General features: G+C 42.2%; 1 protein-coding gene across 2 annotated transcripts in view; it reads left to right on the forward strand.

The window, feature by feature from the left end:
* Window positions 1-2,094: 2,094 nt before the first annotated feature.
* KDM4B (lysine demethylase 4B) overlaps window positions 2,095-23,282 on the forward strand; it is a 250,925-nt gene continuing 229,737 nt past the window's right edge. Inside the window, exons 1-2 of one of the 2 annotated variants that reach the window (XM_081941246.1) lie at window positions 2,095-2,350; window positions 22,947-23,037. The gene's annotated coding sequence lies outside the window, so the exon portion shown is untranslated. The remainder of the gene's footprint in view (window positions 2,351-22,946; window positions 23,038-23,282) is intronic. The other variant, XM_081941247.1, reaches the window with a different exon arrangement.

Genomic DNA, 23,282 nt, shown 5'->3' on the forward strand with positions numbered 1-23,282 from the left:
TTTTAATTTGTCTAAATGTTTTAATCTATTACCTCCTCCGTGCATGTATGTCTGTGTATATATGTATGTTTATATATGTCTTAGTGTACGCCGCCCCGAGTCCTGCCCGGAAAGGGAGCGGCTAATAAATCCAAATTTATTATTATTATTATTATGTATGTATGTATGTATGTATGTATCTATCTATCTATCTATCTATCTATCTATCTATCTATCATCTATCTATCATCTATCTATCATCATCATCTTATCTTTATATCTATCTTATCTCTATATCTACCTATGCATCTATCCCAGTGGTGAAATTCAATTTTTTTTACTACCGGTTCTGTGGGCGTGGCAGTGGAAGGATACTGCAAAATCTCCATTCCCTCCTCACTCATGGGGACAGCCAGAGGTGGTATTTGCCGGTTCTCTGGACTACTCAAAATGTCGGCTACTGGTTCTCCTAAACCTGTCAGAACCTGTTGAATTTCACCCCTGATCATCCATCTCTCCATCCATCCCTCTGCCTTCATACTTACCGTATTTTTCAGAGGATAAGACGCACCAAAGTATAAGACACACCAAGGTTTGGAAGAGGCAAATTTTTTTAAAAAGTAGGTAGGTAGATAAGAGTGAGAGGGATAGAAAGAAATATAGTAGGTAGATAGGGAGAGAGAGAGTAGGTAAGTAGATGGAGAGAGAGAGAGAACTACACTAGGTAGGGAGAGAGAGAAAGAGTAGGTAGGTAGGTAGGTGTTTCCAGCTGTATTTATCCTTGTGCTGGAGAAGGAAGTCGCTGACCAGCTGCAGCACCTAAGACTTGTTTCTGCTGGCACAGCACTTGATCAATGTAATTCTCATCAATCACTCTAACTAAAGAGCTTTTTCGAAAGGGGAAAAAAAAGTTTTTGCACTCTGCAAATCTCCGCAAAACGGCCGTTTTTTTCCAAATGAAAGGCATGAATAGCCTTGGGGGGGGGCTTGCAGAGTGCTGGGGGGGGGAAAAAAGAGCAAAAAACACCTGTTTTTTGCGAAAACGGGCTTTGTTTGTCAAAATAATTGCATGCATAGCCTTATGGAGGTTTATAGAGTGCTGCTGGGGGCTGTAGGGGCAAAAAAAGGCTCGTTTTTTGCTCTCCCCAGCCCCCAGGAGCACAGCCATTTTGGTGGAAGGAGCGGGGCCTCGGAAGGCAAAAAAATGCTGTATTCGATGTATTAAGACGCACCCAGATTTTCAGCCTCTTGAGGAAAAAAGGTGCGTCTTATACTTAAAAATATACGGTATCTACTTACCTGTCCATCCCTCTCTATCCAACATCCATCCATCCATCCATCCATCCACCTACTTTCTATCTAAAGTCTAAACCGTCCTTCCACCCCTAACCCTCCCTACCCCCAAAAGAGATGTGGCCAATGTATTATTAAGGGATAAAATATTAAGATGAATCCATAATAAAATCACCATAACACGGAGCCATAGGATTGCAACGGGATGGGTGTTTTAACCGAATAGATTGATAGATAAAGAGAGAATCAAGATCTGATGGCAAATTATACAATAATATCCACTCGGCTGTTCTCGCAAAGCACTTCGGAGGAAAATACCAATAGGGAATCTCCAAGCATAGGTGCACGCCCCAATTCCCACCTGAGGATCGGCATCCTTTTTAAGGTCTCCCCATTTTTTTGCCAGCCGGGATTGCTGAGCAACGTGTAAGCAAACTCGCATGGGGGAAATAGAAGAGTGGGCGGGGGGCGGGGAAAAGCTTGCGAGGGCGTGGCCTGCGGAAAAAGAAGCCGCCCACTCCTCCCCGATTGGTGCGCCAGGCCCGCAAACCCCTCCCACCCCCGCGCGGTTGCAGCTGTGCACGTCCTCACGTAGGCCGCCCGCGTCGCTTCACCCCTCCTCTCCCCAAGGGGCCCCGAAAGGGCGTGGCCGGGCCTCGTCTTGGCCCGGCCCACCTTTTCTTCCTCGCCCTCCTCCAATCCGAGCGCACCTGGCTATCCAGCACCTCCCTCACGCGACTCCTCATTGGTCGCCTCCCGACCAATGACGGAAGAGAGAGAAAAGAAAGGCGACGCGAGCCCTCCCGGAGCTCTTTAACCAGCGGGGAGGCGGGGCCCGGCGCGCGGGTAAAAGCCATTGGTGGAGACGTCCGGGAGCTTCGCTTTGCGGTTGGCCGTCCCGGCCGTCCCTCCGCGCGGGGCAGCAGCCAATCGGCGGCCGGTGGCGGGGGCTACTCGGCCGTTGGAGGCGGAGGAGAAGCAAACGGCTGTTTTCTGAGGCGCCCCTCCCCCCCTCCGCTCTGCTCCCCTCAGCGGCCGCTCGGAGAGGCGACGACACGACGGGAGCCGCTGCCGACCGGTGAGGCCAGCGTCGTCTATCCGTCGACGGCTGGGTGGTTTTCCTCAGGGGAGGGGGCGGGAGAGCCAGTGGGCCGTCCGTCGCCGCAGCCCGGCCTGGGCCGCGGTTCCTGAGAACTACCGAGGCCTTTCCCTCCCCTCTCATGAGGGGGGCCTGAAAAGCCGTGTTGGGAGTCACGTGGGCGCGGGGTCTGGAGCTCGAGACACCCCGGCCCCGACTAAGGGGCTTCCGACGGGGGAAGAGTGAGGGAGTGGTTGTGTGGGTCCTGCATGTCGTCGCGGTTCCCCCCCTCAGGAGAGAGCACTTTAGTCCCTCAGGCGCCTATCCCGGAGCTGGGGATACTCCGGGCTTTTGCAGATGTTTCTAGAGGTCATCTAGTCCACCCCCGTTCCCTCGGCATCCTCACTTAGGCAGGCCCGGCCTCCTCTTTGGAGAGGATGTTCTCGCTTCTTGAGGTTTTTTTTTAAAATGTATTTATTTCGTCAAGCATGAATTAGATAACAGATATAAGTAGAAACGAATAGAATAGAATAGAATAGAATAGAATAGAATAGAATAGAATTCTTTATTGGCCAAGTGTGGACGCACAAGGAATTTGTCTTTGGTACTTATGCTCTCAGTGCACATAAAAAGACAAGATCCATTCGTCAAGAATCATAAGGTACAACACTTAATGATAGTCACGGGGTACAAATAAGCAATCAGGAAACAAGATCAATAGAAATCGTAAGGATACAAGCAACAAAGTTACAGTCCTGCAGTCGTAAACATGATTATGTTTATATTAGTATGAATGTGATTATGAATGCATGAAATGAATACAAATAAAAAAGGAATATTAGGACAGGGACGGTAGGCAAGTTGGTGTGCTTATGCACACCCCTTAAAGACCACTTAGGAATGAGGTGAGGTGGACAGTAGACAGTCTAAGGTTAAAATTATGGGGGTTTGGGGAAGAAGAAACCGCAATGGCAGGTAGTGCATTCCAGGCATTGACAACTCTGTTGCTGAAGTCATATTTTCTGCAATTGAGTTTGGAGGTTCTTGCCCCTTGGGGTTCCGTGTATATTTCTTAACAGGTAGTCCTCAGCTTGCAATGGTTAAGGGAACCCCCATAATTCTTGTTGCTTAAGTGAGACGTTTGTTAAGGGAGTTTGGTCCCACTTTATGACCTTTCTTGGCCATGGTTGTTAACTGAGTCGCTGCAGCTGTTTGGTTAGGGGATATGGTAGTTAAGTGAAAAGGAGATCCCGTTCTCATAAAACTATGAATCTGGCTGAATTTTTTGATCTCGTGACCATGGGGAATGCCCCGGCGATCATAAGGGTGAAAAATGGTCGTAAGTCACTTTTTTCACTGTAGTTAATTTTGAACAGTTGTTAATTGAACTGCTGCAAGTCGAGGACTACCTGTATTGTACAGGGGTCTCTCACAAGCTTGGTGGCAGCTTTGGGATGTTTGGACTTCAACTCCCAGAATTCTCCACTCAGACATCTGAAAGTTGCTGAGGTTGAGAGACATAATTGTGTGCCTCCTGTCCTCTAATGAGACGTTATAGGTATGTCATTGTGGGGCTTTAAAGGCAGTTAGTGTATTCCCCATCTGCCCTTAGTTTAATCTATCTGGCGTTTCTCAACCTTGGCAGGTTGAAGATGGGTGGACTTCAGCTCCCAGAATTCTCCACTCCCATATATCTGAAAGTTGATGAGATTGAGAGATAGTTTAATCTGTCCAGTGTTTCTCAAACTTGGCAGGTTAAAGGTGGATGGACTTCAGCTCCCAGGATTCCCCATCTGGCATGCTTCAGGCCCCACTATCTTAAAGCAATGCTGCCTGGGAAATTCTGGGAACTGAAGTCCACATATCTTCAACCGGCCAAGGTTGAGAAACGCTGCTCTAGGATATTGTTTCTGGACTCTGTGGTTCACACTGTTCTTTTTTGCATCCCTGCCCTGAAATGGCTCCAGTACTAGAATGGAAGTCTGCCGATGCAAAATATAATTTTATGATTTTAAAAGTATTATTTTATGCCACATGAAACCTCTGTTTTAATTTTTAGTAGCCAAGCTGCATGCTTCACACTTACCCAGCTTGTTAGCAATCAGCTTTCTACACTATTTTCACACATGCTTTTTTCAGTTTCCTCTCTGTTACTTAAACGTTATTTTTCTTAGATGATTTTTTTTTTACTTTCAACCCACTTCCATGTCTTTACCAGGTTAATTTTGAATGTTTCCTGCTTTCTAGAATTTCCAAATCCTGCTGAACTTTACAAATTTATAATTTTTCCAATTCCTTTTCTGTGGTATTAATAAAATGCTGCCATGTATGCAGACCAAGATTCCTTTAAGTTGAATGGGGAGGTGTTTTGTATGGTATTTAGGTATTTGGATCCACCTAATAAACTTGCAAACCATATATCCAGCTTGCTTAGTTGCTTGTCTGAAGTCATGATACAGTAGATCCACAGCTTTCTTACAATTTGATGATGAATTAATAGATTAAAGGAATGCAATAAGATTATCCAGATATTATTCTTCATAAATCTAGGCTAACATCTAGACGTCAGTGCATTATTTTCATAGTGTTTGCATTTTATGATTTGCTCTGAATCCCTCCCAAGGAATCCGTCCATGTGATACTGGGTGACATGTTGGTCTTTGGGTTCTTTTCCTTTACTGTTTTTGATTCATTTTTGAAGATTCTATTTCAATATTGTTCAGTCTTCCCCATTTTAATGAGTTGCAACTCTGATTGTCCCAAAGATGCCCAGTGTTGGTCATGCTGGCTGTGAGTTTTGATGAAATTGATATCACACTGATATATTGTCTTCCCTTTCTCCATTAATGGGGTGTATTATGAAGGGAAAGACATGAACATGGGAATGAGAATGGAATAAATTCTTTTAAGGAAAATTGGTCTAATAAGTTTTGTTTATACAGCAATGAACAGAAGTGCACTTTAGCTGAACAAGATCTGCAACTCAAAGTTCTGGTTGATGGTTTAATATGGTTCATTATTTTGTATGCATTGCAAACCCAGAAAATTAAACTGTCACCTGAAAGAACCTAGGAAGTAGGTTCTTTTCCTCTGGAATAGTTTCCTTCCAGAGATTCAAACAGCTGTTATCTTGGTTTTAAGTAAGTCTTGATGACCTGGCTCTTTCTACACTCCTGGACAACCTTTTGGAGAATATGTGATCTTGAGGGCTTTGATTTTATTGCTCTTTGTGGATATTTGTCATTTGTTTCTGCTGTATATGATGTATTCTACTTTGTAATATTGTGCCCTGCCCTGAGTGGTTATGAGTCAAGCAGCCTTAGAAAATTTTAAAATAGAATTGGGTTGAGTAAGATAATGGGTAAGCATGTTGTGAAAATAAAATACAGTATGCTTTTTAAAACCAAAAATTTGTTTGAAAGGAATCTTGAGTTTCATGTGAAGGCATAAGATACTTCAAGCACTCCTCTCTCTTTTAACAGTATTCAGAAGTCTCATGCAAGGGACAGAAATAAGTTGACAAGTGGAATTTTGTTGGAGGATTAAGTCTGAGTCAGATTGGCTTTTACTATGGTTTTTTATTTTATTTTCCCATGTCTGAATTAATTAAAGAGAAGTTGCTTCATGAGAGAAGGGGCGTATGATGGGGAGAACGTAGCCATACAGACATGTACAGTACAGTAATTTGCATCCCTTCCTCCCAGTTACATAAAGAAGAGAAAGATAGCATGGCTGGATGAAGACTAAAACCTGCTGCCACTTCAGGAACAGATTACTGCTGTTAACTGTTAAATGCAGGATTAAATATGATGGTGGAGGTGACTCAATGTTAAGAGCAGAAGTCGCACTTTCACCCTTAAGAATGAATTATAGCAACAACATGATTGCTGTTGGCCACTGTGAGAACAAACTGCTGGACTAGATGGATCAGGAATCTGATCCAGCAAGACACCTTTTGTGTTCTTCTGCTGCCTTGTCAGGGACTTTTGAAATTGTAGTGACAATTTCCATTCAGCCATAAAAATGAATGGATTGAGTATAATGGTGTATTTTATTAATACTATTTATATATTCTTTGTTCAGATAAAATGTAGAATTATGGAATTTAATTAGCATTAAGAGAGCTAATTAAGTGTAAGTGGTTAATTGTGCCAGATTAGAAACCTGCAGAATGTATAGGGGATCTCCATTTATTGAATACTTTATTTACATCACCATGATGCAAAAAAGATGTCGAGACTCTGGAAAGAGTGCAGAGAAGAGCAACAAAGATGATTAGGGGACTGGAGGCTAAAAGATGAAGACCGGTTGCAGACTGGATTTGGCCAGTCTAGAGAAAAGAAGGACTAGTGTGACATCAGTTTTCCAATATCTCATGGATTGCCAGAAAAGCAGGGGTCACGAACCTTTCGGACCTCAGAGACCATTAAATTCATAATTCTAAATCCCGTGGATCACTAATATGAATCTAGCGCGCCACACGCTGAAGCACCTGGACTTCCAGTGACGGGATGGGGTCCTTCAGGCACTTAGCTTGGCTGCCTGTTTCTGCAACTTTAAACACTCAAAGAACCATTTGGACATATTTCCCACAGAAAACAAAACACATGGATCTCTCATCTCTTTCTTTTCTCTCTTATCATCTCTCTCTCATTGTCCAATACCTTTAACTACAGTAGTCAATTACTGACCTAATTGTATCTTCTAACTAGCTGTGTCCAGAGACCATTTTACATACTATGGATTCTTCACTTCCTTTAGTCCTGTCTGATATCCCATGAGCCATTGTCCTAGGAAAATGGGGAAGGGGTGAAGGTTTTATGTCATCAATGGCTCCTTTGGTGGGCAGAAAGGAAGCAACAGGCCTGTGGGCAGCCTCTGTCTTTGAGAGATATGCATCATTTAAATAATGCTTGAGGAAAGCAATTTGCTGTTCCTCCTTACCAATTGTTCCTCCCCAACATATTTTCCTATCTCTGTTAACACTAGAAAACAATAGATTCTTTAGAATGCAGGGTGGGAATTTACCATTAGTTGGAGTTAGGACCAAGTGGTGTTGATTCAGAGTTATTGTGTTTAAATACAATACAATATAATAGCAGAGTTGGAAGGGACCTTGGAGGTCTTCTAGTCCAACCCCCTGCCTAGGCAGGAAACCCTATACCGTTTCAGACAAATGGCTATCCAACATCTTCTTAAAGACTTCCAGTGTTGGGGCATTCACAACTTCTGGAGGCAAGCTGTTCCACTGATTAATTGTTCTAACTGTCAGGAAGTTTCTCCTCAGTTCTAAGTTGCTTCTCTCCTTGATTAGTTTCCACCCATTGCTTCTTGTTCTACCCTCAGGTGCCTTGGAAAATAGTTTGGCTCCTTCTTCTTTGTGGCATCTCCTGAGATATTGGAACACTGCTATCATGTCTCCCCTAGTCCTTCTTTTCATTAAGCTAAACATACCCAGTTCCTGCAACCGTTCTTCATGTTTTAGTCTCCAGTCCCCTAATCATCTTTGTTGCTCTTCTCTGCACTCTTTCTAGAGTCTCCACATCTTTTCTACATCGTGGTGACCAAAACTGAATGCAGTATTCCAAGTGTGGCCTTACCAAGGCCTTATAAAGTGGTGATCTTGATTCTATCCCTCTGTTGATGCAGCCTAGAACTGTGTTGGCTTTTTTGGCAGCAGCTGCACACTCATTTATATCTAAATGATATTTAGGTATACAGTATATACTGTACAGATATACCAATATGTGTATGTTATATATGCATATTTACAGGAAGAGAAGATGACTGGACCTTAAATCAGAAATACTGTGACTGCTTACTACTGGTGGATGTTTTGTGATATATCTGTTAAGGGCAGGTATAGTTTTTAGTGCTCATGTTATAGGGATCACTGAAATAGCAATAGCACTTAGACTTGTATAGCCCTTCACAGTGCTTTTTACAGCCCACTCTAAGCAGTTTACAGAGTCAGCATACTACCCCCAACAATCTGGGTCCTCATTTTACCCACCTTGGAAGGATGGAAGTCTGAGTCAATCTTGAGCCAGTGAGATTTGAACTGCCAAACTGCAGCTGGCAGTCAACTGAAGAAGCCTGCAGTACTGCACTCTAACCATTGTGCCATCTCAACTCCTAGGTGCTTCTAACAAGATTTTGTTGTGAAAGAAATGTGGATGCACATGATCCAAATCCCAAAAGTGTTTTTTCAAAGCTTGCTTTAGCTTGGAAGATGTTTCACTCCTCATCCAAGATGCTTCCTCAGTTCTTCAGAACTGAAGAAGCTTCTTGGATGAGAAATGAAATGTCTTCCAGCAAAACAAAGTTCAGTTGCCTTTTGAAAAAGCACCTTCGGGACAATCATGACCTGGATGACCGAGAATCTCCATAGATATGGTCTAAATGTCTTACATATACAGAATACAACTGCATTAAAGTATCAATAAAGACTTTTCTTAAGGAAAGTTGAACACAAATGTAGTACCTAGAGATTTGAAGGAGATGCTTTGCTAGCTCTGGCTATTTTAAATTGTCTTCTGTTGGGCACTAGCTTTCTTATCCTGAACTAAAGATTAGTGATATTTTGGATAGTGGAGAAAGGAAATTTATGATAGAAGTGTAGTTCTCCATTAATTCATCTGTGACCTGGGTGCTCTGTGTGCTGTTTTACAAAGGACCATTTTTCTTCCTCGTTTTTGTGTAGAAGGGACATTGAAAAATATGTTGTACGTAAAGGATGGAGAAATACTTGTGTTTCCTATTATGTCATATGTAAAGAGCAGGATTCTAAGGAATCCCTTTAAATTAAATGGAAGAATATCCATTCAGAAGTGCTAGAATTGGGATTCTGCAGAATATCCAGTTCCTAGAAAGTCAGACTGTTGAAGCTCCATGATAAGTAACTTTTGCAAGAACCTCAATTCAAGACAGAGGAGAAAGTTTCAAAACACAAAACCAGAGTTTTCAGATTAAGCAGAAACCCATTTTGCAGAATGGTTATTTGGTGATGGTAACAAACAATCTTTATGCTGGGAACAATTGAGGGCAAAAGAAGAATGGGATGACAGAGAATGAGGTGGCTGCATGGAGTCACTGAACAGTCGGTGTGAGCTTAAATGGACTCTGGAAGATGGTAGAGGACAGGAAGGCCTGGAAGAACGTTGTCCATGGGGTCGCAATGGTTCGGACATGACTTCGCAACTAACAACAACAACAGACAGGAGAAAAAAACATTTTCAAGAGCCCAACTAAAAAGCAGAAGTGGATTTCTGAATCTCAAAATAGACTGTGTTCATTAACTTTGCTGCCTAATGCAGCGAAGTTTTATCTCAGTATTCATCATTTTTCTCACTCTACCTTGGATTCATTTGCTTTCTTCCAGAGCTGTCTTAGCTTTAGTCTTAGCAACTTTGAGAGGTGTGGAGTTCAGTTCTCAGAATTTCGGGGAATTTGGGTTGAGTTGAAGTTCACGCATCTAAAAGTTCCTAAAGCTGAGAAATACTACTCTAGAATCTTAGTGATTGTGAGAGGCTGTTGTCTTAATTCACCTGGAGGGAGCCAGATGTAGGTCTGATGTATGCCTTGAAAACAATAGCCAAGTTTAAATTAGATTGTGAAAAAAGGTCTTTGAAATACTGGCAGTTATTTTTATACTGGATGGCTCCTAGGGCATCAAGTAAATTATTAATTAGATATGTGTCTATGGCTTGGTGCTTGTTGGTCATCTGAGATGACCCAAATTGGTCCTCTGGACTTGGGAGTTAATGCTGTGAGTAGCTACACTCCTTTCTTACGATTTTAAAGAGAGACCGACCTTTGAAGCTCAAAGATTTTTAAGGATCGGATCATGGAAACTATCCATGGATAGCATTTTCCCCCTAGTTATTTGCAATCTTGCCTGATAAGGAGAGAGTAGAAAACACCACTGATGCTTATGCACTGAGCAGTGTGAAGGTAGGAAGTTTGCTGAGCGCAAGAGGATCTACATGCTGAGTATCTACATAGGTTTGCTGTTCTTTGACCAACATTTCCACACGTGGGTGGTGCTTGAGAAGTTTTACTTTTTTTCAGTCAGTGTAGTTTGTGTATAATTCCTGTAGCTTGCTTTTATTGGATCAACATGGTGGTTACTCTGTTAGATTGTTGTAGCATAGTGTGATATTTATGAAATTTACAGCAAGGAAGTAAACAAGCATGTTTGAGAGTCATCATTGGTTAAGATCTTCTATATACTATTGTACATTAGTATAAGTGTGCATTTTCTAGAGATTTTTCCCCAGCCAGATTTCTAACCCTGAATATTTCAAAGAAGAAGCTTGGAAGATATGAATGTAGGGATCGGGATATATTGTGGTCTTTATATAATGTCGTACAAATTAAAATATGCTCCTGGGAGCCCCAAATATTTCTGATCTGTAGAAAATTTTTATAAAGAAAAAAGATACTCTGAAGCATTCCCAAGGAAGAAAAAACTCTGGAACCACTTTGCAGTTCTACATTATATGTAAATTGGTGCAGTACTATATATTATTTCCAACATCATATTTGCAGAGCTTTTATGATGAAGGATCAATATTTTGTAAATATTTACTTGTTCAGCAGTATGTTGTTTTTAAAAACTATATTTCTTAACACATACTTACAAACTTTGTGATAATGTAAAATAAAACCCCCAAATTCTACATTAAATATTGTACATTAGTATCAAAATTACAACAGTTTGGTATAAAAATGGGAAGGAAGAATTTAAATTTACATGGTGTCTTTAGTGACAAAAAATGTTTTATAGCAACTTTCTGAGGCTTAAAAGTAATAGTTCGTTTTTGGGGAGAAAATTGTACAAACCACATCATGTAATAAAAAAAACCCTTTTCTCACCCAGCCTTGTTTTTGAAAATAATGGGTCTCCTCTGATGAATGCAGTTACGATTCCTTCTGAAGAAGGCAGTTCTTCCCTTACCACAAGTAGCTAGGCAAAATTGCTTGTATATCACTCCCCTTTAATATAGTTTCATAAACTTTGTGAGAGATAACTAGTGCTAACTTTCCTTCCCCCAGTGGGTTCTTATTTATGCATTGTAGTTTATATTCCTTCCTTACAAAAGTGTATTCCTTTTATCCTAGTGCTTTGTCTACAGGGCACCAAATGCTGTCTCATATGCTTTTAGGAAACGGGGATATATATATATATGAGATAATAAAACTTAATGCCTTTCTGATTTGTTGGTATGCAACTTCTATCATTTTGTAATTAGATGGGCATTGCTAGCTGGGGATGATGGGACATGTACCTGCAAAGCTGATATGTATCTTCTCAAAAACTCACACTTTGCTGTTGGACAAATTAAATACAATCCAATACAGTAGGATCTCCATTGCCTATAGTGAGCTGGTTAATTATTAATGTGCAGGCTAGCTGGAACTGACTTTCCATTATGGAGGCTGTGCTGGGCCCTTGTTACATGTTTCAATACTTAACTAATTAGGATTGATGATTGAACCTTCTGAACTTAATTACATATGGTACCCCAAATGTTTATCATTAAGAATTATTTGACTGTACTGTCAGTCTAAAATAGTCTACTTTTTTTCCTGATTTCAGATGAAGTAAGGAAAGCTTGCCATTGCTGGATGTTCCTTATGTCTATATTTCTATTTGCTGTTTGTTTTTTAATTGTTCAGTAAAAAGTTGCAGCAGCAATTAATAAAAGTTGCAATTAATGATGTTTTTCTGGAAGGTTGCTCAGCTGTGATGCTGTATACTGGATGATGGCATTTATTTAGTAGGTCACATATACCTCCTTTAAGACAGCAAAGCTTACATGGAATGCTACCATTTCAGCCCAATTTTTAACGCTGTGAATGTGTGAAACAAGATACTATGGCAGTAGATTCACACCTTTTGTTGAGTAATGGTGTGGTTTGTTTTGGCTTTGGGTTACAGATACTGAATAATAATTATTAAAATTTGATACGTGTGCCCCACCTCCCCCTAAGGCCCCTGGAACAGTTTTATGCCTTAGGTCTGTGGCCTGTTGTTTAGGGCAACTTGCAGATGTTGTAATTCAACTCTTAGAATGCTTAGCAGTGGTCTTGCAGGCTGGGGAATTCTTAAGTTGTAGTCCATACATATGGGGGCTGCCCGTATTAGAAAATGCTGAATATGTCAGATAATTGGCTTTACAGACAATGTGATTTTATTTTTTAAAAAGCTTGTTTTGTAGAACATGCTTAGGCAAGGCCAAATAAAAATACAACTCTGTATGATTTAGTTGTGTGTAAACCCATCTGTAGCTTTTCTTCATTCTTTTCTCCCCACACAACATAAATATACGTTAATGTTTCCTTATGTAGTAGCAATCATTGTGGCCGCTTATAAACTGTAACTCAATGCCTCTTATATCTTCTAAGTTTCCTTGGTAATCCTGAAAACTGCTAGTAGGGCTGAGCTTGCTTAGTGCTTGGATTGGAGACCATCAGAAACTCCCACGCCCTTGGACTACAATATCAGAGAGCAGTGGTGGTATGGGGTAGGCCTGTCTGGCTGGAGAAAGATTTACTTTTTGTTTACCCTAGTTTGCATAGATTTTGATTGATTTAAAAATAGCAATCATATTAATAAACACACTAAGCCTACAGAAAGTATCATTAGTGAACTGCCTGAGCCATTTGAGCTTTGGGGTTGCTGTTTTGCAGCATGAAATCCAAAGGTTCAGGTGCTTTTGACCAGCAAAACATTTAAGTAACTGAAAGTTAAACAACCAGAATTTAGTTTTTATCCTCTTTAAGCATTATAATTATTTTAATTAGGAAAATAGTTCTGTTAGCATACAATGCAGTGTTTTCTTTTTAAAATGTCAATGATTATTTGTATTTTTAGCAGTTTCTTACATTTTATTCAGCCTTTTTAAAAAACTAGGGAATAATGCATATTGGGTTATCGGAATGTCCTTCTGAATATACATGGTCCTTAAATTACAGCCAGGCCAGTTGTTTAACAACTGTTTAGAGTTAAGATGGCCTTGGGGGGGAAAAGCTTTCCGCCCCATAAAACACTTCTGGCCATACATAAAATGTATCCTCCCTTCCTGCAGTCACATGACTGCATTTTATGCGCTTCACAACCACTCACATGTGTGACTGGTTGAAGCTTCCTACAGTCATGTGATTGTGATTTGTGACCTTTTTTGCTGGGTTCCGTTAGTAGTGATCTTCATTATGTCTTTTTATCATAGCTACTTCAGGATCAGGGCTCAACATGTATTTTTAAAAAGGAAGCACAAATTTCCATTATTTCCAGTCTAGAATTGCTTATATAATCTGATTATTGATTGATGGGCTAATTCATTTTTCTTAATATTTTTGGGAAACAAAAATATTAAATGAAATACTTGTAAGCTTCCTAGGTTAATCTTGAAAAAGTTAGGTAGATAAGAACCTGGTCATGTTGTCAATGGGGTGAATTAATCAATTGGAATTATGAATGATAACAGAATAACAAGAGTTGGAAGGGACCTTGGAGGTCTTCTAGTCCAACCCCCTGCTCAAGCAGGAAATCCATTTCAGACAACTGGATCATTTTCATTTTCATTAAACTAGACATACCCAATTCTTGCAACCATTCTTCGGTTTAGCCTCCAGCCCCATATTCCATTCATTTCGTTAGCATTTCAAAATGTTCTTCCTAACCTTTCACTGGACTTCCTAAGAACATTTTCTGGTTTTGACTGATGAGCAGGCAGAGAAACTCTTATTGATAATGTTTCAGGATCCAATCTGATTTGGTCACTGGGATCAGAAGTGTAGTTTTCTGAGCTTTTGGACTTGTGCTGTGGATGGACCCCAGCATGTGTCCAAAAAGCTTGGAAGATTGAATCTCTGGTTCTGGTGACTGACTCAAATTGCATCAATTTGAGTTATTTACTCTAAGAGCCTGAGGGATCTTGATGAATTCCAGTAAGTGCTTGAAAATATGTGGGTCTGTTGATTATCTGGTTAGCTGCTGGCAAAAGGGGACCACAATGGCTCTTGTGATTACTCCCTAGTGACCTCTCTTGCACGCAAATCCTGGTTAGTTTCTTCACTAATCAGTGAGGAAGTCAATAATCTCCAGAAACAATGCCTGGAGCATCAGCAAAGGGAACCTGATCAAGCAGGGAGATAAGCCAATACTTGGACATAGATATTAGTGATGAGTGAATGAGCAAAACTTATTGATTGATTTGACTGCTGTATTTCCCCCCTCCTTTTCCCCCTTGTTATATCAGAAGGCTGTTGGTCAGTGGCCTTTTCAAGGGTTGCCTCTTGTAGAAGAGCAAGCAGTTCTGTCTGGCTGCAATAGCAATAGCGCTTAGACTTGTATACTGCTTTGCAGTGCTTTACAACTCTGTTTTACAAAGTCAGCCCCTTGCCCCCAACAATCTGGGTCCTCATTTTACCCACCTCTAAAGGATGGAAAGCTGACTTAACCTTGAGTCGGTCAGGACTGAACTTCAGGCTGTGGGCAGAGTCAGCCTGCAATGCTGCATACTGATCATTGGGCCACCGTGGCTCCTTGGAGTGCAACTTTCTCATGTAGCCCTTCCTGACAGAGTTGCTTTGTTTCACCTGAATTGTGGCTTTTCCTTCGTTAAAGTCCAAAGCGGCAGGTTAAATCACCAGTAAAAAGGCTTGATTCAAATCAACTTGATTTAAATCATAATTTTTAAAGAGCAACTGTCATCTCTGTCCCTCAGTGGCTTCTCCTCTGACCTGCTGTTGATTCACCGACAGTCCCAATATTGCAGAATATACAGCCTCATTCTACACAACTGAGCTCCATTTCATGCTGAATAAACTACATTATTAATGCATCTTAAAAAGAAAACTATCTTTAGATAGTTTTGATTTTTAAAAATCCAATTTAATTTTTTTTTAAATCTGATTTTTTAAATTGTTTTTAAAAAATCGATTTTTGTCCACCCTGCAAAGTGGTGACTGGGATGACACATCTTATCATTTGAGTGAGCAACCTCGGGTGGCCTGATTTGTTCCAACTGTGATCTTGATCATGTCCTTCTCGGTGCCTTCGGGATCACCATGATTGACTGGATCCAAATAGTTGTCAACATCTCTTTGCAGGAGTGAATGATGACTTGACCTTATAAAATGCTGTGGTATCTGCCTTCCTTGGGTCAAGCCATATTTCACAACTAGTAGCTGATTCTTTAAACTTTGTTTTTGGGAGAAAGTTGTTGAGAAAGATGGTGAGGAGCGCTTTAAAAAAATCAGTTTGGATTTCAGTGGAGGAAGGTGTGTAAGGGTAAGCAGGTAGCCGCCATGAGTGCAATGGGGCTTGGAGATGGTGGCTATCAGGTGGGAGAGGTTTACCTGTGTGATTTACAACCTGCCAGTGTCCTCATTCACATGGCTTGTGAGAAGCTGGCGGGAAAAGCTGCAAATGGTGATATTATGAACATAGACTGTTGCAACCATTATAAATATAAGCCAGTTGCTAAATACCTGGATCATGATCACCTGAATGCCAGATGGGAGTTGCTGGGGTACCTGGAACTTTGATGATTACTTGTAAATACCACTCATTTAGCATGATTGGAACTTGAACAGTTGCTGAATGAGTGGTTGTTAGACCAGGACTACTGGTAAAATCTTCGCTTTGTAGGAGGGGGGGAATGAAAGGGGAGACTGCCTACAGAAATTGATTTTTTTATTCTGCAGAATGGAGAGATTGGAGAGGAAGGGATTAACTCAGGGCTGCTGGCGCTATCACATTGCTTTCAATGTGTACAAGAACGTAAGCAAGCACTGCAGCAGTGTTTCTCAAACAGTGGCGTCTTTAAGATATGTGGACCTCAACTCCCATAACTCTCCTAGCCAGCATGCTCTTGGCTTTACATCTTAAATACGTCATAAATTGTAATTTACCATTTCTGCATTAACTCCACTGCTTGCAAGCTAACTGAGGTCACATGGCTGCAGGCCACTGCAGTGGTCATCAGTACTGAGACTGTGGTCAAGAGTGGCAGTTATACAAATGTTATGTTCAGGGTTGTTGTTGTTGTTTTTTGCATTTATCTAGCCCAGATGTCTGCAACCTTAAACACTCAAAGAACCATTTGGACCCGTTTCCCGCAGAAAAGAAAGCACCAGGAACCACAAAACGTTAATGGGCGTGCCCAACTTGATGTGACACCCACCCAGTCACATGACCACCCTAGTCATGCCTACCCAGCCAGTCATTAGGGCAGAGAACTGGTTGTTAAAAAACACCTCTCTCTCCATCTCCCTCCCTCCTCCTCTCCCTCTCTCTCTCCCTCCCTCCCTCCCCCTCTCTCCCTCTTCTCCTCTCCCCCCTCTCCCCCCCTCTGTATCTCTATGTCTGTCTCTCCTCCTCTCCCTCTCTCTCTGTGTCTCTCTCTGGCTGACTGGTTGCAAGAGAAGGAGGGGGAGGGTCACCCGAAGGGAAGCCTCCACCATGGCTCGTGCTCATTCAGCCCGGATTTCCAAAAAGTTGCCAAGAAGAAAGAAAAGGAGTAGCGAAGAGCCCCAAGGAGAACTCGCCAGTTGGCCCAGTCTCGGCTTTCCCACAGAGAGAGAGAAGAGACACAAGAGAGAGAGACAGAGAGAGAGACAGAGAGGAGGGAGACCGGCTGATGGGTGAGCGTCATTGCTTTCTCTGAGCCTGACTCCCGGGTTTGTGAGCATGTGAGGTTGGCTCCAGAGCCGCAGGTTGCAGACACCGGATCTAGCCCAACTAAATAGCATCTCTTAGCCAAGTCTGAAGCTCCATGTTTAATCTTGAAGATAAATAGGATAAGCTCTGATTGGTATATGAATGCGAGATGACCAGGAAATATCAGGCCTTTAGGCTAAACTAGGAAGTAAACAAACCATGTTGGAAGAAGACTCTGACAAAACACTTCTGTACAGCTAGTCCTTGAATTGTGACTGCAATTGAGCCCAACATTTCTGTTACTGAGACAGTTAAGTGAGTTTTGCCCTGTTTTATGATCTTTCTTGCCAGACTTGTGAAGTGAATCACTGCAGTTGTTAAGTTAGAAACACGGTTGTTAAGTGAATCTGGTTTCCCCATTGACTCCGCTTGTCAGAAGATTGCAAAATGGGATCACATGACCCCGGGATACTGCAACCATCATAACAAGTTACCCAAGCACCCAAATTTTGAAAATGTGACCATGGGGATGGTGCAATTGAAAATGGTCACAAAGGCCGTTTGAACTTCAAATAGTCACTAAGTGAATGGTTGTAAGTTGAGAACTACTTATATTGTTGCCAAGAAAACTACTGAGTATTAGTTGCATGCAAAATATTTTGAAATACTTAAAAACTTGAAATGCCTTCTTTCCAGTTAGAAATTGCTTTTTCAGATTCATAATTTAGAGAAAACTGGCTGTTATCACTGTGGAACAATTTTTGTTTTTGAATTGAAAGCAGTTATTTTATTTCTAGGATGAGATGCTTTGAATCAGATAAGGTGATTTTGAAAATGAAATATTTCCAGGATTGTTGGAATAAAGTGTTTCAAACTAGAAATAAGATCTTTTGAGTCAAAGGCTTCAGATTTGAAACATTTAATACACTGAATGTTTCCATGCCATAATCACTTAAAATATTGATATTCATTACTTTATTTAGAAACAAGCAGGTGCATGAAAAGTGCAGAAGAAACATGAACTACTACTGTCTTGTCTTGACTTTGGCATTTTTTAACTTCATCTCTTCTGCTCAATCTTATCTTTCTCTTCAAAGGATTATGACAAATGCAACATTGAAAAGCATAGGGTGCAGGTGGGATGGAGACAAACTCTTTGCAGAAATTTGCTGCCTTTTTTTCCCTCCATAGTGAGGGTATCCAGAATGGGTTGACCTTGTCCTCTCGTTGATTGGACTGAGTCAGATAAGCTCTTTGGGACACGCCCTGGTCACTAGGTATTGCCCAGTTATCGACTCAGTCACTCAACTGGACGGTTTGCCATCCTGGATCTCCTGTAAACTTGGAAAAATACTGAACTGAAATACGGAATTTGCCTCCCTGCCGCAACAATCACAGCTTCCTTTGGACTGGACTGACTCCCTGGTGGGTTGAAAGGATTGCCACAAGCCCTCAGGGGCGACACGCTGCCCAGGCCACTGAGTGAGACCAGGGTCACTCAGTGAAGACCTCTGCCGGGCAAGCCAGAAAGCTAAAGGCACGAGCCTTACCAAGGCAAGCCTTGCCGCGGAGGATCTACTGGCGCCGGAGAGCTCCGCCGCTCCCCTCAGGGATCAAGCGGTGAACCGTGGCTTCTCCAAGTGTCGCGGAGCGCCCGCGCTGCTTCCATGTGGTCCAACTCAACGGCAAGACCATGAGCGAGAACCGGATACAGCGGCGTCGGAAGGAGGCAGGGAAAACTGGCTGCAAGGACACACGGAAGTTCCTTGGAGCACAAGCCGCTTGGGAAACCCTTTTTAAAGGCAGCACCTTTTGTTTTTGGGCACACAGTGCCATTTTGAAGCCTGGAGGAACCACGTGACCCAAGATAGCGGTGCCCAGCAGCTCTGAGGAAGCCGGCAGGACCCAGGTAGCTGCATCTATGGCCAGCAGCCCCACTGGAGGGGCAGCGGAGCACCCATCCAGATCAGTGGATACCCCAGAGGCTGCCCAGAAGTGGGGGCACAAAGGCTAAAGCCAAGAAGAGGCACATTTCCCCCAGGGCAGAGTTAGAGGCAGAGGGTGGCCCCAAGCCTTCCAAACCCTCTTCAAAGTTTGAAAAGCGAAGGCACAAGGCCTTGGAGTGGATCTGCAAAAAGGCGGGCAGCCAAAAGATTATCCCAGGCCCGGGAACAGAGGGGAAGGCTCCAGGGATTTCCTCACCCAACGGGGCCACAGAGGAGGACCCAGCTTTGCAAGTAAGGATCCCTATTGACACTTCAGACCTTTGGGACTCTGCTCAGGGGTGGCAATCACCCCCCCCCACCGCATCATTGGGGACAGCCCTGCCCACGGGACTACCACCTCTGGGGTTTTCCCCTGCACAGGTGGGCATGGGCACCAGCCAGCAACCCCCCACAGGACTTGATGATGCGTGCCTTCCAGCATTGCATGGCAGCGGCATTCCAACAGCCACAGATGCAACCACAGGTGGCATCCCCTCCTAGGGTCCCAGAAGGCCTGGAAACCCAAAGGGAGGACCCTCCCAGCTCCCCGGCCTCATCCCAAGAGGACAGTAACCTGGAATGTAAGGAGGGCGAGATTAGAGAGGACAAACTGTCTGAAGACGACGGCATGCCCCCTCCTCCTAAGCCGACCTTTTCCGGGTTATTCCAGCCCTCCTTGTACAAGTCACTTCTCTTCAAGGCCAAGACAGCCGCCAAGCTCAGCAACAGATCAGCAGAAGCACCGCCTCAATGGCAGGGCTTCTCAGCAGAGACCATCTTCGATGAGCAGGACATCGAGGCTGACACGGTGCCAACTCCCAGGGCCTTCCTTGACCTGGTCAAGCATCAATGGGCATCTCCCACAGTGGGACCCATGCCTACATCCACGGATAAGGCTTTCTTCAATGTGGAACAGGACATGGCTCAGGTGCTGTTGCAACCCACCATCAATGCACCTGTCACAGCTCTGCATACGCCTACCAACATGCCCGGGGAACCAGAGGGTGCTCTGAAACTGAAGGACAAGAAGGTGGACCTCACCCTGCAAAGGAGTCATCAAGCGGCCGCTTGGGCAGTGAAAGCAGCCACCACCGATAAGTGGGTACAGAACACCAACAGGTATGGCCTTTCACTCAAGTTCCTCTCCTGCCTCCCGAGCTTCTTCCGGATCTGCCCAGTCTCAAATAACCCGACCCAGAGGTTGCTGATGCTGGAGGCCATCCAACACCTTTTCGACATCAGAGCTATCCAACCAGTGCCTCTAGAACAGCTGGGTCAGGGGTTTTACTCTATTCTCTTTGTAATCCCTAAGGCCTCAGGTGGCTGGAGAACGATTCTTGACTTGAAACGCCTGAACGTTTCATTCGCTATAGGAGGTTTAAGATGCACTCATTGCATTCCATCTTGGAGGGGGTTAGGCAGGGAGATTTCCTCACCTCCATAGACCTCACAGAGGCCTACCTGAACATACCCATTGCTCAGGAACACCACAAATATCTCAGGTTCTGCTACTTAGGGCACCACTTCCAGTACCGGGCCGTGGGGAGTTTCAAATTTTTTTAGACTTGTGGACTTCAGCTCCCAGAAGTCCACAGCCAGGCATGCTCTCAGAGAGGATTTCAACTCTGCTCTTGCCTCTGGTCCTCTGAAAAAGCCCCGCCCAAACGCGCGCCCTCTACTATGAGGCAGGAGAACTGTGTGCCTCACCTACGTCAGGAATTTTTAGGCTTTTAACCCTTGCTTAACTCTGCTCGAGTGATCATAAAATGCCTAAAGTCAGACGAGTTGAGGCATGCAGTTCTCCTGCCTCATAGTAGAGGGTGCTTTTTGAGAGGCGTTTTTAAACAGTTAAGCAGAGTCATCCACGGTGAGGCAGCAACTAGCTCAGCCTGACCTCAGCTCTCGCCTTTTTCCTTTTACATTTTCTTTTCTTTTCATGATGACAGTGGTGAGGCTGTGCCTCCCCTGACTGCACGTCACTGCTCTAGGTAGACCTTATATGGATAAATATAAGGAAATATATTTTGGGAATCGTTTACTGTATTTTTCAGAGTATAAGACGCACCAAGGTTTTGGAGAGGCAAAAAACGGCCTGTTTTTCGCAAAAATGGGCCTGTTTTTTGTCAAAAAAATTGCATGCATAACCTTATGGAGGCTTGCTGCTGAGGGTTTGGGGGGGCAAAAAACAGCCCATGGTTTGCTCATTTCTGCCCTCCCCAGCCCCCAGGAACTCTCTGAAAGCCTCCATAAGGGTATGCACAGCCATTTTGATGAAGGGGCGGGGCTTCGGAAGGAAAAAAATGCAATGTATAAGATGCACCCAGATTTTCAGCCTCTTTTTTGAGGCCTAAAGGTGCGTCTTATACTCCGAAAAATACGGTATATTGTTGTATTGTAGGTTTAAAAAAGTATGATAGTGATGTACGTGTACTTATCTGTGTATAAAATGTTTATTAGATAATTTAATAATTATTATAATTATTAGATAATTATATGTAAAATTGTTTATTCTAACAGTATATACTCTAGATCTGTTTGTTGTATGTTTCTCATTGTATATGTATTTTTGTTTCTATTGATTTTTCTCTATTTAAAAGAGAATATATACACACACACACACAATTTATATAAAATTTATATAAATATAAATATAAATAATATAAATATAATTATATATATATATATATATATATATATATATATATATATATATATATATATATATATAATATAAATAATATAAATAATATAAACATAAATAAATTATGTGTGTGTGTGTGTGTTGTATTTGTACTGATAAATAAATAAAGGGAGACTAGTATAGATCTATTTCGAGCTAATTAGCTCTCATCAGCTAGCCATACCCTTACTGGGATTTGAACCTGGGCTGTATTATATATTAGGCAGGAGTCTTAGCCACTAAGCCACAGGCTCTCTTCCTTATCAGTTGAGCCAGGGAAATAGGTATGTATTTGTGTTACAACCCCTGGTATGCCCAAATATGGGAGGGAGCTCACTCCTCCCTCTTTCTGTCCTTCGGCTCATCACAGAAAACCATCCAGGCAGAAACCCATATTTTTATTTTTAATGTTGCCTTTTTATATTTGTGTTGTATTTGTGCTGATAAATAAATAAAGGGAGACTAGTATAGATCTATTTCGAGCTAATTAGCTCTCATCAGCTAGCCATGCCCTTACTGGGATTTGAACCTGGGCTGTATTATATCTTAGGCAGGAGTCTTAGCCACTAAGCCACAGGCTCGCCTCCTTATCAGTTGAGCCAGGGAAATAGGTATGTATTTGTATGTGTACATATACATATACGTATACGTATACATATACTTATACATATACATATACATATACATATACATATATATATATATACACAGATAGATAGATAGATAGATAGATAGATAGATAGATAGATAGATAGATAGATAGATAGATAGATAGATAGATAGATGATAGATAGATAGATAGATATATTTGTTTTCGTAGATTTTCACGGGTGTAGGTATGCTGGTTTTGTTGTATTCGGGTCTTTTCGGGAACAAAACCAGCAGACAGACAGACAGAGACAGAGACAGAGACAGAGACATACATATAATCAATCAATCCATGCAGTGCTCTGTATATGTGTATAGACAGATCTTTTCCACTGCTCATTTGAACTACAAAAAATGGGTCCTCACAGATGGTCTGTGCTCACTCACTTCAGCATGCTCCCCTCCTTAAAATTATGTAGAAATGGTGGTAGCTGCCTCTTCCAAATAAAGGTGATAACAGCAGTTTTTCCAGTTTTTTTCCCAATTATTAGCTTTGAGTTTTGTCTGCTCCCTCGCACGTGATGTGTCCTTTTCTAAACAGAAAATGAAAACATCAGCAGGCTCTTCTGCAAAAGAAGGCAACTACTGTTTTTCTTTTCCTTTAACTTTTAGATGAGATGTGCAGCATTGTGTGACCATCTGATAATTCCTAGAAGAGGAAGAATTTGGTGCATGTGGAGGAAATTTCCTGTTGTTAAAAAAAGTAAGTCATCCCCTATCCTCATCATCCACTTGACTTCCCTTCTCTTCAAATAGCCATTGAGATATGCCATACAAATTACTCGGTTTTGAAAAATGTAGAAGAGTGATATGCACCCCCTTTAGTTTAGGTTTTGGTAGATTTACTTTTTCATTCACTTCCCTAAAGAAAGGATGTGCCTCGCCTTTCCCTTTGTGGCCCAGGGTGGTTGAACCCCAAAATTGAGAACCTCTTTGGATTTGGGGGGC

This window comes from Natrix helvetica (assembly GCF_964273705.1).
Source record: "Natrix helvetica genome assembly, chromosome: 1".
In the NCBI taxonomy this organism is placed as follows: Eukaryota; Metazoa; Chordata; class Lepidosauria; order Squamata; family Natricidae; genus Natrix; species Natrix helvetica.